Here is a 6,391-nt window from a genome sequence, read left to right as displayed (position 1 = left end):
CCTCCCGCAACAAACTTAATACTGTGGTAGTTTGATAGGTATGGCCCCCATAGGCTCAAGTGTTTGGATGCTTGGCCATAGGGAGTGGCACTATTGAGACGTGTGGCCTTGTTGGAGCAGATGTGGCCTTGTTGAAGAAAGTGTGTCACTGGGCAGGCTTTGAGGTCTCATATATGCTCAAGCATAACACAGTTTTCTTCTGCTGCCTGCATATTAAGATGTAGAACTTCTTTCAACTTCTCCAGCACTGTGTCTGTCTGCACGATAACATGTCCCACCATGATGATAATGGACTAAATCTCTGAACTGTCAGCCACTGCAATTAAATGTTTTGCTCTGTAATAGTTGCAGTAGTCAAGGTGTCTCTTCATAGTAATAGAAACCCTAACTAAGACAGATACTAAAGGCAAGTTGACTGAAAGTGACTGGACAGAAAACAAGCTACACACTAACAGAAATACAAAGGAACAGGTAAAGCTTATATCTAGGATGATACACCCCAAAGACACAGTCTTAAAAACTGTAATAATGACAAAGCTATTACTATCATAGTGATATAGATAATGACTTCAACAAGAGGACATACCAAATCTATACACATATGCACCCAAAAAATGGACAGAAAAGGCAGACTGAAACAGGGAAGTAGACTCGCTGAGATCATACTTATTGTTTCTAGAAGAGATTTTGAGAAGAAATGGCAGGAAAGAATGGAGGTGATTATCTCAACAAGACCAATAGAAAACAGGAAAGGACCCAGGGGCCATGTACAGAATGCAACCCAGAGTTGACTTATCAGATGCTCAGCCTTGGGGGATTCCCCTCTAGAACACTGTCCAGTGCTGAATCATGTAATTGTTCTCATTAAGTCAAGTGAAATATTCTTCAAGACAGGCCATCCTTTCCTTCATAAAGCAAGTCTCTAACATTTTAAAGACAAAACTTACCATAGAATAAAATTACAAATAAAATGCAAAGGGGACTATGGAAATTTTATAGTTACTAGAAATTTTACATCAAAATCAAAATTGAAGGGGCCACTTTACTCCATTTAGAATGGTAATTAACAGAAAAATTTAAAGATGACCAGGTACATGCTTTTAATCCCAGCAGTTGGGAGACAGGGTGAAGCTCTCCAGGACATCAAGGCCAGCCTGGGCTACACAGTCTAAAAACAAAGACTGAGTGAGAATAACAATTAGATGGTTTGTGATGGCTCATGGGGTAAAAGCACATACCCGACGACCTGAGTTTGATCCCCAGAACCCACAAAAAAAGTGGAATGAGAGGCTAACTCAACAAAGTTTTCTCTGATTTCCAAATGTACACAGTATTATGCACCCCTATGCATACACACATGCGTGTGCACACAAACACAAGCATTACAAAAGTAATAATAATAGTAACAGCAATCTTTTTAAATGACTAGTGCTAGCAAAGACATGAAGACAGAAATCTATACATACTATTGGCTAGGATGCAAATTAGTACAACTATTATAGAAAATAGGTTGGTGTTGCTAAAGTATAAGAAGTAGAATTACCATGTGATTTAACAATTCTACTGAGCAAACCCCAAAAAAGCTGAACTCGGTGTGTTAAAACAAAGCAACAGCCTCCTCCCAGATGATAACCAACATATGAAATTAATCTAGAATCAATTGATGGATCAATGAATATAGAAAATATGATACATTAAACAGTGAAATACTATTTTTGTCATGAAAAGCACAAACTTCTGGAATTTGCAGCAATGTGGATTGTGGGGACCCAAAAATGTGTGCCTGTTCCACCTTGTCTGAAGATCAGAGAATTTGAGTTTATTTTTGCTCTTTCAAAGTTGTTGACAACACGTTTGGCCACAAAAACAAGATATTCTGACCTAGGGTATGGTTACTTGGTGTTTTGGACATTAAGGTGACCTATAGACATGGATCTACTCCACCCTGACCAAATGTTACAAAATTGAAGCATACTTCTGCTCCTTGTTTTGAAATAGGAGATTTGACTTGGGGAGAGGCTGCCTACAGGATACTAAAATATGTGCACTGACCCAAACATCAAATGCTTTGTTCAGTAATTAATGACTTGATGTCTCAAGTGCTGAAGTAAGTAACTGTTCTGGTTGTATTTTGTGTCATGTTAAAACGGTCTTTTTGCCTTCTCCCCCTGCCCCTTTGTATAAAAGTGTATGGAAAATAAATGTGGGCGAATTCAGCATTCAGTATTCACTGAGTGGCCCTTCCATTACTATTCTGTGTCTCTGTGTTTCTTTCTTATCTCTGTTCCTCCTACATAACATTTTTAATCCTCATACCCCTACCCTGGAATGTATGAACCTACCATGGCTGGACCACGGCAGAAGTCACCTCCAAAAAGGTGCCTCCCAACAATGGATGAGCCTTAGGATATTACACTGAGTGAAATGATACAGACATAGAAAGACAAACACTATATTCTCTCTTATACCTGTCAGTGCCATGGAAATAGAACTTACTGTGACAGTTGTAAGGGATAACAGAAGCAGTTATAAAGGGAGGGTAATTAAGAAAAATACTGTTGTCCTAAACAAAACAAATGATTTATGTTGTATGGAACAGTAAAGAATTGTGCCTGCAATGATAAACTGTGTATTTAAAAAAAATAAAATTTAAATACTTTCCCCCAAAATGGCAATTTTTGTAGTATATGTTTGCTACCGTGATCATCATGTACATAATATATATCCACTACTTACATTTTTAGTCAAGAGAAAAGTAATATATAGCACGTAAGTCAAAATGTTGTTCAAAAAAATCTTCTATCACCCTATGTACCACTAAAAGCCATAAGGGATGCATGCTCAGATTCAATACCTACTTTACTTATTTACTAAGACAGTGTTACCTGTAGCCCTGTCTTGCCTCACTCTGTACCTCCCAAGTGTTGGTGTAACAGGTGTGCACCCTGACACAGTGAAGTTAGTTTTAATGTCCTGTCAATTTAACATTGTGAAACATCTCAGCTAGTGTATTCTTTAGCTAGTTTTGAATGTAAATGCTTTATACGCTAAAACAGCCAAGCTAAATCATTAACTATCCCCAACAGAACTAAACACGTTTTCGTGTGAGGCTTCTCTTCAGTCTGGTTCCTAGCATAGATACATGCTCAATACTGCAGAGTTCTGTCACATGTATGCCACACTAATATCTAGGGAAGCGACCAAAGTCGTCATCAGAAGGTAGCCACAGTGACTTTTAGAAAAGGAGCAGTTAGAGAAGAGATAATATAGGTGATCTTGCAAACCATTCGGCTACTTTATCTTGGAAGCCTGTGTTCAGCCGTTTCCACACAATCCTTTCCTCTTACTACCTCCTTTCCTATTCCCTGCCAGCCTCCCAGAGCTCCAGTGTTGTCATATGCTGCAAGAAATATATTATACACAAAATTACAGTGCTCTTTAGGGCTCACTCAGTGGCAGAATGTGGAGGTTTGTAATTCTGCAGCTCTATATCTTTTCATGGGAAATGAAAACTGATATCTGAAAGCAGCAACTTGCAGAGAAATATTATTTTTCTTTTTTCCCGTTATTTATAAATAGCATCAGTTTCAAATACTTTATTACAGATAATCCTTACCAATTTAAATGTCCAAGTTTTCAATGAAACATGCCTCATGAAATGTAAATACCTTTGCAAATGTAATTCCATATTTTGCCTTCAGAGAAGCCAACACATTCCTCCATTTTAGTCGGAGTAACAAACTGTGCATCTGAGGAGGGAACTTGGTTCATAAAATTTAAAATTATCAGGTGTCAGGGTTTATCAAATACTCCTAATGCTTGTGACTGCATAGTAGCTATGGATCTTTCAAAGTCAAGGCTTTATAAAATACCTGCAGCAAAATTAAACTTAAAAAGAAGTAATCAATTTTACCAAGTTTGAAGCTTTTTAAATATTTTTTTCTTTTAAATTCAGTGTCTTATGTATCCCAGACTGGCCTCAAACACATTAAATGGACAAGGATGGCCTTGGAATTCTGATCCTCCTGCTTCTGCCTCCCAAGTGCAGATAATACAGGTGTGTGCCAGTGTGACACACACCCTGTTTCTGTGATTTAGGGGATTTTGAACTCAGTGTCTTCTGCAGGAAGGTGGTCAACCAACTGAGCTATACCCCAAGCCCTCCTTCTAGTTCACCTTTAACAATATCCTTATTAAGAATGGTTTATCTATTATTCAAAAATATTATCCAAAGCAGAATCACTTTTTGTAGAAGATAAAGACTTTATTTCATCCACTAATTATTTGTAAAGTGAAATTGCTCCAGGTATTGCCTAACACAGAGAGCAAAAGAATCATGTTAATCTATGGAATGTGTTTAGATGCTAGCCTAAGATCTGGTTCCAAAAAGAAAAAAAAAACAAAACAAAATAAAAACACAGAACAAGCAAATAGAAAATAGAGCAAATAGTAGAATTACTATAAAACTATAATTATTTTTTAATCATATTCAATAGTTAAAATTTTTAACTTGGACATTCGGGCACATAATTTCAACAGGTTTCAATATTCTCATTTTCCTCCAAAGGGTTTGCTTCATCAGTATTTGTGCTTGGAATACTCTTTGTTTGTCAAAGTCTTAGCTTTGAATTGTCCATTCTTATCCTACTGCCCCCCTCACTAACAGTGTTACCCACAGCACGTAAGGGGGGACACTGTACTCTAGCTTTTTCCCCTTGACTGTGCTGTAGAGGCCACTGCTTGGATAGTATTGCTGAAGTGCCTTGACAACTCCTCTCTAGAAACTTGAATACATGAACATAACAACTTGATGTTCTCAAATCTACATCCCAGAGGCTGCCACAATCTGGTTCCCTACTTTTTGGACCTACTTTCCACTAATATTCCAGATCCCTCATCAAACTGAACTCAACTATTCTCTCCCCACTGAGCCTGAAACAAGCCTGAGGAACCAAAAGCAGGCATCAGAGTATAACTGTTTCCAGACGGTGCAATCATCAAATTGGAATTAGCTATTGGCAAGTACCATCTTCCAGGGCAAGTAATAATGAATCCTGACAGATGGACATCTGGGCACAAAATCAGGACATTGTCCCTTGCCAAGCAATATGTAAAACCATGAGCTGTATATTGTAGCCTTCCTGTTCCATGCTAGGACAGCAGCAGCATCATGGCCATACATCTCCCCAGTTTAGGAACTACAGACATCAGGGTCTGTATGCACATGAGGACCAGAGGACGCAGCAGTGCTGCAGGGCTCTCACTGTCTCCCAACCTAATCAGACTGAACGTCTACCACAGGGGCTCCTGGGTTGTCCCCAACAGAAAGGTCCTCCTCCTACCACTCTACAGACCAATTTTTCTTTTCATTATAATATCAAACTAAGGCAAAACACGGAAGGAAAACCCAGACAAACACATTGCTACATTGAGTCTTCTGCGATAAACCCAGAAAAGAGATTCCTGGGAAAATTCCCATTTCTTGGAGTTCATTGTTTGAATAGTCCTATAGTCAGACTCTGAGGGACACAAGTGTCTCTTTGGAGACATCTGCAATTATTGTCCAGCAACTAGTTAGTAGGTATATAAATAGGAATTATCTCTGCATCAAAGATACCATTTTCTTTTTTCATCTTTTAAAACATATTTTCAGTCTCTAATAGTTTGCAGGTGTGTGTAATCTTCACTTCAGGATGTTCTTAAGGCTGTAGAGACTCAAAAGAAATCTACTGAGTCATGTGAGTTTGTGTGGCTAAGCCTCTATGTCAACTTAAAACGGAAGCAGGTGAGTAAAATACAACTGTCGGTTTTTGTCTCAGAAGATGTGTCTTGTCCTCTGTACTAAGTGGAGGAAAGACAGTGACTTAGTTCCAATTCCTGGGGACTTTTATGGGGAGAGATTGTACACTTCTTTGTCTTTTTAAAGATCTTTAAAATATTTAAATTATAATCTGTTTTGCCAAAATGCTTGTGACTAGAAGAGTTAATGAGATATTTTCTGTCTTTACAGGTAACACAGATCATAACGCATTAATAATTTTTTGTCTGTTCTGGGCAGCATAATCCTCCATTCCTCTGCGTCTGCTATTCTCAGTTGGTTAGTATCTTCACTGGGCAGTGTATTCTTCTGAAGCAGAGGAATTTGACCCCTCCTGCAGTCAGTCCCAATCTGCTGACAGTGCTGTAGATTTGCAGTTTGCTAGTCTTTTAGCTACATGAAGAAAAGCTTCTGAAGAAACCACACCCCACACTGAACTTTCTTCAAGGCCAAGAAAAAGGCAAATCCAGCTGTTTTTTCAATCCATGGTCACTCACATTTGATTTCAGACTTCACCATCTCTTCCCATTGAGATGATTTATAGTTGGTTAATATTTGTAACACTAATATTTT

The sequence above is a fragment of the Alexandromys fortis genome, unplaced genomic scaffold (genome assembly GCF_014885135.2).
Source record: "Alexandromys fortis isolate MF-2015 unplaced genomic scaffold, M_Fortis_MF-2015_v1.1 scaffold_117, whole genome shotgun sequence".
NCBI classification, from domain to species: Eukaryota; Metazoa; Chordata; class Mammalia; order Rodentia; family Cricetidae; genus Alexandromys; species Alexandromys fortis.
Note: the sequence above shows the minus strand (reverse complement) of the source record.